This window comes from Hyperolius riggenbachi, chromosome 12 (assembly GCF_040937935.1).
Source record: "Hyperolius riggenbachi isolate aHypRig1 chromosome 12, aHypRig1.pri, whole genome shotgun sequence".
NCBI classification, from domain to species: domain Eukaryota; kingdom Metazoa; phylum Chordata; class Amphibia; order Anura; family Hyperoliidae; genus Hyperolius; species Hyperolius riggenbachi.
The window spans coordinates 204,933,454-204,945,961 of record NC_090657.1 but is presented as its reverse complement, the minus strand read 5'-3'; positions in this window follow the sequence as shown (position 1 = coordinate 204,945,961).

Here is a 12,508-nt window from a genome sequence, read left to right as displayed (position 1 = left end):
TACTAGCTCAGCACGGGTGATCACGATACGCGCAAACTACCAAAACGTGCTGGAAGGCTGACTAACTGAACACAGGAAATAAACAGTTCGTGTACGTATATATATCAGCGACACTGATGTATCAACGTAACACGAATACAAGGAAAATAACAAAATGCGCAAGTATGCGTATATATTGGCGATGAACCAATATATGACACAAGACAAGCAGAGTAACAACTTCTAGAACAAGAGCAGAACTAGGAGGACTCGCTGACCCCTTCGCAGGAGTCAGCGCAGTCCACACGGACTAGGAACGAGGTGGGGCACGAGCAGAGTAACAGACAGAATCTGAGACTATGGTAGCCCATCAAGCATTGCAGGAAGCAGTTCTTTATACTGAGGTCATCCAATGGGAGCAGACCTGCAGATTCCCACACAAGTGAATAGTAATTAATCACAGGCTGACAGCAGGAAAAGGCAGACAATGATATGCAGCCTGCAGGAAAGGGATTGCCCCTCCATTGCAGCAGACAATGTTTGTTTACACAAATGCATATTAAACTGTCATTAACTTCAGAGCGACTGCAGATGGAATCAGCAACTAGTTTAAGTGCAAACCAAACTATGCAAGCAAATGCATGTAATGACATCAGAACTGCTTGGGTTGCAATACCACTGCAGCCAGCAGTAAACGCTGCAGACATGATCATAACATTACCCCCCCCCCCCCCCCTTAAAAGCGAATACCAGACGCTTTTCAAAACTGAAATTCCCGACAAAACAATCTGACTGATAATTCATGATGACCGGCACAGCCCGGCAAGACCAAATTCCAGAATCAGTCCCCACAAGACTGGACCCATCAGAACCAGAACCTACAGAACCATGCCCGTCAGCACTACAAGCCTCAGTGTGACACCCATCAGAACCACGACTTCCAGAAAAAAGCCCCCAGAAACTCTCTGAGCGATACCCACCGCCTTCCAGGGACTGTCCAAAAACGCCAAAGCCTTTGCAATGCCCACCGGAACTGTCCTTACCAACACAAAACCCACCGTTGAACCAGTCCAAGGTGCCAGGACAAGTTTCCTCAGAGATCTCCCAGAACACTTGGAAGCTCCAAAGAGATCCCCACAGGTCAGAACGCCCCTTAGGCTCACATGGAGAACTATCAAGAACCCCTATGGAACCCAGGGCAACTCTAGAGTCAGGGTCACAAGGACAAACATCAAGATCAGAGCTTTTAGGGACCAGAACCATCTCCGGGCATGCAGGCCAACCGGCAACATCAGAACATGTCTCCACTAGGGAAGCACGTGAGCACGCTAACACAGACACACTTGGGCACTCTGGCATACGAAGCACATCTGGGCACACTGGCACAAGAGAGACCTCTGGGCATGTCAAGGAACTGCGAACCTCAAAGTCAGTCAAGACAGGACCGAAACCAGGACTGGGCAAAAAAAAATCATCATGACTAGACTTCACAGTTACTGGATTCTCACTAAAAAATGCAGGATCAGACTTAGATGTCTCTGATTCCAGCAAGGTTATTAACAAATCATGTTCAGGGGCATTTACAAGACAGGACAAATCTTCTGATGTATGCACCGAACTAGACAGGGTTCCCATAACTTCTTCTGGACTAGACAGAGACTCATCAAATACACTGGATTGGAGCTCATGAAGGGCTGCAAAACAAGTCAGTATTGCAGCAATCCCCACTGAACTAGGCAAAACTGAGGAACTCACTGGACAGGAAGGGGACTCTGGAACTTCTGCCACACCGGCCAGAAAACCAGAATTTTCCAGGATACAGGACTGGGTTTCAGAAACACTCATTAACCCGGACTGCAATTCTGAGATTTCTATTATTTTTTCCAGCGAGTCAGGATTATCCATGTTACAGGGCAATACTTCTGAAACATTCAGAGGACAGGGCTGAAGTTCCCTGACTACTGTGATATCAGAGAGGGACTCAACATCTTTAGCTAAATCAGACTGTGTACAGGGCAAGGTATCAAAAACGCTTGCTGACAGAGACAATGTTTCAATAGCTTCTGCTTCACTGGGCAGAGATTCATCAAGTTTTATTAGAGCAGACTGTAATTCCAAAACAGCTGCTAAACAAGAGAATACTACTGCAACACCCACTGAAGTAAGCTGTGCCTCAGACTCCTCTACTAGAGGATCTGAAGTATCCAAAGTACTGGGTGAAGCATAAGACTCTGCGACCACAGCTTCACTGGACAGGATCACTGAACAGGCCATATCGCAGGGCAAAACCATGGAAGCACCTGCTGGACAGCATAATGATTCTGTGACCTGAGCTTCATTGGGAAGATCTACTGCACAATTCATGGTACAGGGCAAATTTACTGGAACATTTTCTGAACAAGGTAATAATTCTACGATTTCAGGTTCACATAGCAGATGCTCTGAGCTATTCACGAAACTAGAGTGAGGTGTAGAGACAGGAAGATCAAGACACAATGTTTGTGCATCTGAAGCACTATTCAATTGTAAAATTGGGAAATTCAGATGCTGGGGTTCTGAGGTTTCTAGACAGGATTGCTGGGACTCAGAAACTAATGTAGTGCATCTATTGGCATCTGCTGGATCAGACAGGAGTTGAACTTTATTAACACAGGTAAATTCTACAGAAGTGTTTGCAGAGGCAGGCAAAGATTTTCTAATGTCTGTTTCCCTGAACAAAGACTCATGAGTACTGGCTAGGCTGGACTCAGAAGTCAGCAGGACCTCTGGGTCCTCTGCTGAGAAATTTGTGCAGGGCAAGGTTAAGGAAGTATTAGTAATTTCTGTCTTACTGGGAAGTAACACTGAGTTATCCATGGTACAGGGTGGAATTACAGGAACTTCAATTTCACACAAAAGGAGCTCTGAATCACTCGCTGAATCAGCCAAAGGTGCTGAAGCAGGCGAGTCCTCAGGAACTGAGGAAGTGGAACAATCTCCAATTGACAGTGTGTCTTCCCTGGTATCAACTGATTGAATCGCATAAAAATCGTCCAAAATCATTCTCCACACATCGATCAATGGAGCCACAAAGTCATACCCACACACACCAGTCTTTATTAGGTTATAAGCCGACTTAATGCATGCATTCAATACTAATTCACTTTTTGCACTGTAAAACTGACAAAATGAACTTGCATCTTTCTTCCATTCATAGACCAGGGCTTCCATCTCTCCTTTCTCAAATGGAGGATCCCATGCATATTTAACAGCTGAGCATTCAGGTTGATCATAGTTTGCAAATGTGTTTGTGGCAGAAACATACATTGGGTTATTTAGCAGGCGATTGGCCGATTTCTTATTCCTAAGGATCTCCAATACCTGTAGCAAGTGTTGAACTGTAGTGTATGCAAATTTCCCTTGCTGCACGAATAAATTGATCTGTTCAATACTCTGTAATATATCTTCATAATCATATTCAGATAATTCATTTAAACAAGAACTCTTATTTTCCCTGGCTAGCAATGAAAGTTCATTAGTAGTTTCACAGGTCCATTTGACTCCCCTGAATGGTGACTGAATTTCATTATCTGCTAATGGCGGAGTCTCATTACAGATCTGATGCGCAGTCGCTAAGGGCAACGACTCCGCTGATTGTAACGCTTTTCTTTTGGAGCGTTTACGTTTGGCTTTAGACCCTGCTGCCTTAGGTGATTTATTCAAAGCAGAAGAAAAGTTATCAGAACAATTATCTGCTTGTTGAGTATCTTTGTAAGCAGTAGAAGGAGCAGCTGATTGACAAGCTGCCAGGAGCTTATCAAAAGGGCTAGGCAAATCGGTTTTGCGCAGCCAGTTATGGATCACAAACGCTAGAAATTCCAGTGGTCTCTCTTTTAAATTGGTATGATCCAAGACATCGTAGGCCCAGGGCCGGATTTAGGCCAAGGCCACCTAGGCCATGGCCTAGGGCACCACAGGAGCAAGGGCACCAAAGCAACTGGCTACAGACTTGGGCAGCATTGGAGAAGGAGGGGTAAAGGAAGCTTCTGCACCGGAGACAAGCAGAGAAGTGAGTGACGCGGATGGCTGCTGGGGTGTGGAGGCGAGCTGTACTGAAAGAGGGGGAGTGGGAAAGGGAGGAATTAAGGGAGTCATTAGGCTACCTTTACGGGAAGAGACAGGGTCATCAGGTTACCTATACTAGAGGGAAAGAGGGGAGCAGTCATCAGGCTACCTATACTAGAGGGAAGGGGGTGGGTCATCTGGCTACCTATATTGGAGGGAAGGGGAGAGGGGTCACCTCGCTAGTCCTACCTATACTGAAGGGGGAGGTTGGTGACATTGGCCTTGGGCGGTAAAAAGTATAAATCCGGCCCTGCGTAGGCCCACTGAAACAATCTTCCCTTAAATAAAACATAAACTAGCTGGGGGGCCCACGTTGAAACAGGAGTAGCCTGGAGCTCGGGATTGGCCAGGAACCTGGTACATTCAGAAAAAAACTCATTTTCTGTTTCAGAATTAAGTTTCTCAAATTTCTTAAAGGAACAGGAACCATAACAAACAGTGTCATTTTTGCTGGACACCCCCCCCCCCCCCCCCACACACACACACACAATGGGGATCGGTTCAGGGGCTACCATAATGTTAAGCTTGGAGGTGTAATCTCCACAGTCAGCATGCAACACATAAGCTGACGTGAAGGAGGTACACACACCAGCACAAGGAATCAGGATATGCCCAGTTTAGTGGAGGAGAGGACTGACTCCAATAGGAGATTGTGGTGCACAGAGCCGGTGCAGATCCGAACAGCCACAAACAACACTTTCGTAATAACGTCTCAGCGCAAAGTAGCGCTGAGCGCATAAACCAGGACTGAGGAGATCAGGACAGGTAGACAGAATGAACGCCTGCTTAACTAGCCACTACTTAGTGACAGCAAGCGTCCACAACAAGACAGACTGGAATGAGGCAGCCAATGCGTAGCAGCGATGGCGTGCCTCACAAAGACAGGACAGGATAGCCAGGAAATAGGAGGATCAAGATAGATGAACGTAACACAGACAAATATACAATAAGTATGTTTCCCTAGTGTATTACAATTACAGCTATCAATGAAACTATTTGTAACGTCTGACTAACATATGTATATATCGGCAATGAACCGATATATGACATAAGCAGGAACACTGACTAGCACTGGAGCAATACAGGGAACAGGACTCAGAAGGATTCGCTATCTCTTCGCAGAGATGAACGCAATCCACAAACGGTAACAGGACAGGATTCAGAAGGATTCGTTATCTCCTCGCAGAGATGAACGCAATCCACAAACAGGACCAGGAGCAGGATACTAGCTCAGCACGGGTGATCACGATACGCGCAAACTACCAAAACGTGCTGGAAGGCTGACTAACTGAACACAGGAAATAAACAGTTCGTGTACGTATATATCAGCGACACTGATGTATCAACGTAACACGAATACAAGGAAAATAACAAAATGCGCAAGTATGCGTATATATTGGCAATGAACTAATATATGACACAAGACAAGCAGAGTAACAACTTCTAGAACAAGAGCAGAACTAGGAGGACTCGCTGACCCCTTCGCAGGAGTCAGCGCAGTCCACACGGACTAGGAACAAGGTGGGGCACGAGCAGAGTAACAGACAGAATCTGAGACTATGGTAGCCCATCAAGCATTGCAGGAAGCAGTTCTTTATACTGAGGTCATCCAATGGGAGCAGACCTGCAGATTCCCACACAAGTGAATGGTAATTAATCACAGGCTGACAGCAGGAAAAGGCAGACAATGATATGCAGCCTGCAGGAAAGGGATTGCCCCTCCATTGCAGTAGACAATGTTTGTTTACACAAAAGCATATTAAACTGTCATTAACTTCAGAGCGACTGCAGATGGAATCAGCAACTAGTTTAAGTGCAAACCAAACTATGCAAGCAAATGCATGTAATGACATTAGAACTGCTTGGGTTGCAATACCACTGCAGCCAGCAGTAAACGCTGCAGACATGATCATAACAGTAGGCTTAGGTATAGTTTTAGTAAAATTTTAGTAATACTTACTAATGTTTTACAACACTTATTACGAACGTAGTTATATTTATATCATCGTTATAAAGAATATTTTCAGATTTTATTATAAGAACAAACCATAAATGAAGGTTATTCACAATAATATATAATTATAACAATTAAACATATATTATCGTTTTTTTTAATAAACGTAATTATAAGTTTCACTTTTGAAACAGGGAAGATTAACGTTTTCACAATTGCCGATTTCATAAACATTATTTAATGATTTATAATTTTGTAAAACATTATTTGTTAACGAAATATAGCACACTATTTTTATAAACACTATTAATGATTAATTATTAATTAGCGTTTACACCCCGCGCCCTTTTTGTCCGGGCGCCCTTTTTGTACGTACGCCCCTCCTGTAGCCTATTCTGTCCGTTACAGTGGAGCTGCAAACGGACAGTTCTGACTTATCTGCTTGCATTCGGTTGTGCATTCGCAATAAGTCTTATTGTCATTTGCAATCGCTCTGCACTTCTGGGCAGCTCAGGATGCTGTCATCATTCCACCAATTGCTTGTTGCAGCTCAGCTGCGGCCAGATAGCCCTGGGTTTCCTGCAGGCATGTCGTTACATAATACTGCATGTATTTCTTATGAGAGTCCTTTGCATTCACAGCCAGCTAGCAAATGGTAATCAAGCCAGCTCAGGATTGAATGATTACCATTCAGCTGTGTGGAAATTTGCATACTTGCATCCATTGGCTGATGCCGGTTTAAAAGTCTGCCTCCCATTTTAGACCCTGCCCGTCATAGCGGTCAGTATGCTGGTCTGCTAGGCATCTTGTTACTCTGTATAGTTCTGTTATTGTAGTTCTATGCGACCTTATTACTTATGCTTTAGCTAGTTTCCTGATTAAATATATATGCAGACTTGCTAATATATATTTATCCGTTAGTTGAGCCGTTTGTTATTTTTCTTATTATTGTGTATTGCCTAGTTCCATGCTTGATGGACGTTCGCTGCATCCGCGGTGGGTCAGTGAAGTCCATTATCCAGATAGTTTGGATTCTGCCATCACCACATTGGTGACTGGAAGTATTCCTGCTACTCTAGTTTCTGGGAACGTAACTATAGGCTGCAGTTGCTATTAGTTACGCTCTATCCTGTAGTCTTGCCTGGGTGGATGCTTGCTGGTGAATGTTGCTAGCCTGCTTGCTCTGCTTCTGTGGACGTGACTGTGAGCTGCGGTTGCTACTAGTTACGCTCCAATCTATAGTCTTGTACCTGTCTGAATGCTTGCTATCGCTACGGCAGCGCAACATCGCACTGCGCTGCCATTGTGTTTTATTTGTAGCGATATCGGAAGCCCAGAGCTGCAGTTGCTCTGGGCAGCCTGTGTAGCCTCTTCCATTATCCAGCTCTTAGCCTTGTTGCTCTGGGTGGTCAAAGTATAATCCCCCCCCCCCCCCCCAGCGTTACACCAGTATTGGCCCCTTTGTGTCTTGGAATGCTGGGAGCTCTCCTGCAGCTGGTGAAGTTCTGAATATTAATATTCCTGGTCATCAAGGTCATTTTTAACCAAAGACATTTCAGGCCGTCACCAGGAGCACCACTGACTGTGGAGGGCGCCAATAAAGTGCTTGCTGACGGTGATCAGTATGGGTATCCAAGGTGTTTTTATCCCATACTCCACTGGTTACTCTCAAGTTCAAAATGATGAATCCATGCAATCTAGTGATTGCTCCCTTCAAAAATGTGTCACCTTTATTATTGTAGCAGAATGATACAGTTAGAAGAGTTTTCTAACCTCGAACAAAGGAGACTTATTTTTGGAGCGAGTGTGAAAGTGAAAACCTTTATAAGGTCCCTTGCGCTGCATTACCCTCATGAACAGAAGCCCCATTAATCAGCGTTAAAGAGACTCTGAAGATAGACTCAACTCTCTTCTTTAACCTATATTCATATTAAGCCCCATAAGCACAGCTAAACCGCCGATATCCCACGGCAAAACGAGGGGTTAATACCCCCCAAATCCCCCTGCAAAATCTACGACTTTCTTGGTCGTGGATTTTGCACTTCCTGGAGGCAGAGCTATGAGCTGTAGCACTGCCTCCATGGGCGTCAATAGCCGCGCAGATCTCCGCCTCTCCCCCGCAGGGCAGTTTCTAGGCTAAATTGCACCCAGGGCGAGGGTGTAAAAATTGCGCCCCCTTCCCCCCCATCCAGTGGACTCGGGAACCCTTACACTTTAGGAACAGAAACACGGCCACAGGTTACAAGTAAATCTGCCAACTTTTTAGTGACCAGCCGCTCATCCAGGAGGAAGCAGGAAAACACCCAGGCGAGGAGAGCCCAGAAAGCTGACTCCTCCATGGGTGCCGCGCACTCACAGCCTGCAGTACCACTACAAGACATCATGTGTCATCACGTGGTGATGGCATGATGGTGACTTGAAGTCTGATGCAGGCAGCCTAGGAGGAGTCAAGGAAGGTGATCGCGCTGGTAATCTTTCTTCTTCCATTTGGCTGCACTGCACGTCACCAGCTCCCTAGTGGTAATGTCCTTCTGCCTGCACCCCCCTTCATCTACTTGCTGGTCTGCGCCCAGTGCGGTCGCCCTGCCCGCACTGCCCAAGAAACGGCCCTGCTCCCCCGCCCCTCTCTGTGAAGGCAGATGAGAGGGGCGGGAGAGACTCTGCGATCAGCGGGGATTGACGCGCTTGAGGCAGATCTTATGGCTGTAGCTCCGCCTCAAGCAGGAAACGCTCCCCGGAGGTAGGAGAGGGGATTTGGGGGTTATAACCCCCTCGTTTTGCCACGGGATAGCGGTGGTTTAGCTGTGCTTATGGGGCTTAATATGAATATAGGTTAAAAAAGAGAATTAAGACTCGCTTCAGAGTCTCTTTAACATAACAAGTACAACCACCATGCTCTCATTCCCCTCTCCTTCCAACTATGACATTGCAGCCACCATAGCCTTTCCATAACAGTGTGGACAGAATGACCCCATCCATTCCCTGATAACAGCTACTGTATGTCCACATTCCCCTCTCCCATAACAGCATAATCACCAGCATCCCCCTCCCCATAACTGCATAATGACTATGGCTGTCCCATAACAGCATGGCCTGCATGATTCCCCCTCAATAACAGTGTGGCCACTGGCCAGCATCAGACCACCATTACAAGCAGAGCCACCACGGAACTCCTCTTCCATAACAATGTAGCCTCCATGACTTCTGTCCCCTATCAACTGCATCCACACCCACCTGCCCCATTAAAAGTGTGACCACCATGACCAAGCATAACTTTATGGCCATAATGAATCCCATCTCTGTAATAAGTGCGGCCACCTCAGACCTCAGATCTATCACATTTCCACATGTACAGCCAACCCAAACACTGAATTATCCAGACATATAACTGGGACATTATTAGTTTTATTGTACTGACTGCATGGCTTAAAGTAAATCTGAAGAAAAAAAACCTGATACTATGCAGAGTGAAGGCTCTGACTGGATCCTAAAAAGTCTTCCCTGTCTCCTCTTTCCAGCGATGTCACCCCTGTTGTATGTGTTTGACCAGCAAAAGCAAATATGCCTTCAGGCTTTACGAGCACTCATGTCCCCCAGTACTCCCTAAAATGAGCGTCTCAGTACTGCGCAAGCGAGGATGCGTAACTTCACCAGGTGACATCGCTGGATCCAGGGGACTGAGAGAAGGCAGCAGGCTGGCAGCCTCTGAAGATCGCCAACCCCCGATGGCTCAGCATCTTCTGCGCAGGCTTGCACCTGTCCCCTGGGAGAACACACCCACATCACCGGGAGTGTGCTTCGCCTGTGCAGTAGTGCTATGTAGGTGCAGTAGGCTCCCGATAGTGCAGGGAGGTTCATGCACAGATGATGCCAACCCACCGGGGGTTGGCGATCTTCAGAAGCTGCGAAGGGGACACCGCAAAGACCGGAGCTGCGGCGATGGGGCCAAATGACATCTAGGGGCCGGAGAAGCCCCAGGTAAGTAAACATTAAACTTGGTTTAACAATTCTTTTTTTTTTACTGCCTTTAAAAATGGTGTTTAAAGCGGAATAAACCCCTGACATAATATTCAATAAAAACATGTTTTCCTACTTTTTTATATGCCATACGGTTCGCATATTTGCTTTTGTGCATAAGTATTATTATTCATTTAGAAATTACATGTTTCTAAAGTACACTTATTTTACTCTGAGAGCTGACTTTGCATTTTATTTATAACTGCTTTATTCATCATCTAACTTAATCAGAAAGCATCAGAAAGCATTTATGCTTGTCTGACTTTGTTCGGGGGACCTGGCAGTGTGAGAGGTTTATGCTGGGCATACACGGCTCGACGCAGGCTTATCAATTGAGCCGCTGATGGCTCGATTGATAATATCTGACGTGTCCGATCACCGCGGGGATCGATTCCGCGCTCGATACCAGCGGGCGGACAATATCGGCGAATCGAGCGGAAGATAAGAAGCGCCTGCGGGGACGAACGGGAATCGATCCGGGTGAACCTCTATTATGGGAGGGTTCTTGAAACAAAAAAAATATTTCGGGTGCCCTTTAATCCTTTTACATTTTAGGAAGTGAATTTCATGTTCTAATTGGTCCTTTCCAGCATTCCAGGATGTGAGATTCATATCCAGCATTGAAAGATACCGCTTATGCGCAACTGTTTAAACGTGAATGATTGCTGCTGTAGCAAATACCAGCAATTATTCATAGTAACTTAAAAAAAGTTAAACAGTTTAAAAAAAAAGAGTTGATTAAAGTGACAATCACAGCTACACTAAAAAATAAAGTGCCCCCCCCCCCACACACATATTTCATACTGTATATAGTACTTATATAAGCCACAGATTTCTTTTAAGACCAATGGAAAAAAAACAATGGTACATTTTAAAACCTAGTAACCCACAGTAAGCATCACCAACACAGACTGATGCTATTTTTTGATTGGTTGCTGTTGTTGGATATTTGAAGCTGTACATTTCTGTTTGCCTTTCTGAATGACCGTTAGGGAGAAAAATGTTATTTTAGCACTTTATAACACGTAAAACATCCTGCTGGATGGATCTGGCCATGTCAAAGTGGCAGATTTTGGTCTAGCCATGGAGAACATGTGGCAAGGTCGCACAGCCACAGAATACGCAGGCACAGAGGACTACATCACCTGTGTGACATTCGGTGACATTCGTGGACATCCGTTTTTCACCGGTGTAGACTGGGGGGCAGTTGAAGGTCTTCACCTAATGCCCCCTGTCGTACCTGAACGAGTAAGTATAAGGTCGGGGCATATTATATATGTCATATTGCAGCTACGAGAACCTGTAGCTGCATCTTTTCTTGTCTTTGCTGCCCTCAGAAATGGAGAGCCTGCCGAAGCAGACCCTGGAGGAGGTGATGTCGGCCACCAGAGAAGAGGACCAGAGGCTCATTGGATCCCTGGAGCAACGTCTATTCCAGGTATTCTCGTTTCAGGTCAGCAGTGAGCCGAGCCAGCCGGGGGACCCCCCCCCCCCCCCAGAGAGCCCAGGAGTCGGGATATACATGGATGCCAGATTAACCTGAGAAATCCAAAGCCTTGGCAGGAGCGCAACCTGGAACGTATGTGTTATGAATATTGTTACCTCTGCAGCGGGGAGCGGCGTGGCCGCCGCTCCCGCTTCTGACGTCACGGCGGATCCCGCCGCGTCCTCTCGCTCATCTCTTTCCGGCAGAACAGGTCTCTCCAGGGTGCATCAGGACAGAATAGCGCACGCACCAGGAGACAGGACCTTTATGCGTTAAGGAGGCGGGTCAGCTGACCTTCCGGTCAGCTGACAGTGATGAACTGACTTCCTCTGCTGATTGGCTGTGGTGCGCTGGGCGGAACTTCTGGATTGCCTGGTTGTGTTTAAAACCTGAGCTGCCAGTATCCCGTTGTCTGCTGTTGCTGATACTTTGCGATTAAGCTCTCAGACCTTAGTCAGTTCCTGGTGTGTTTGATCCGGCAGGACCCCGGGAATTCACACATAGCTTAGGATTATTATTATTATCTAACGTAATTGTAATTACATTATTGTATATCCTTATTGTGTATGAACCTTGCCTGAACTCTCGACTATTCTTCTGCCTTCTGATTCTGTACTCTGCCTATCTGTTTGCTGCCGACCTCGGCCCGACCCCGACTCTGATATTGCCTCCTGATTCTGTACCTTCGCTCATCTGATCTATTACCGACCTCGGCTTGTTTACTCACTACGTATTTGCCTGACGATATTGTACCGCTACCTGACCGACCTGTTACCGACATTGCCTGTACGACCACTCTATTTAGTGATAGTCCCTACAGCCAAGGGCTATCACATAGGAGTGCTCCTATGTTATACTGTGCACAAGGACACGTGTGATCACATTCTGAATAAAATACTGACTACTGTGCTGTTAGAGCTAATACTGATCATTACAGTATGCTAAGGATCTATTATGTGCGGCTTTCT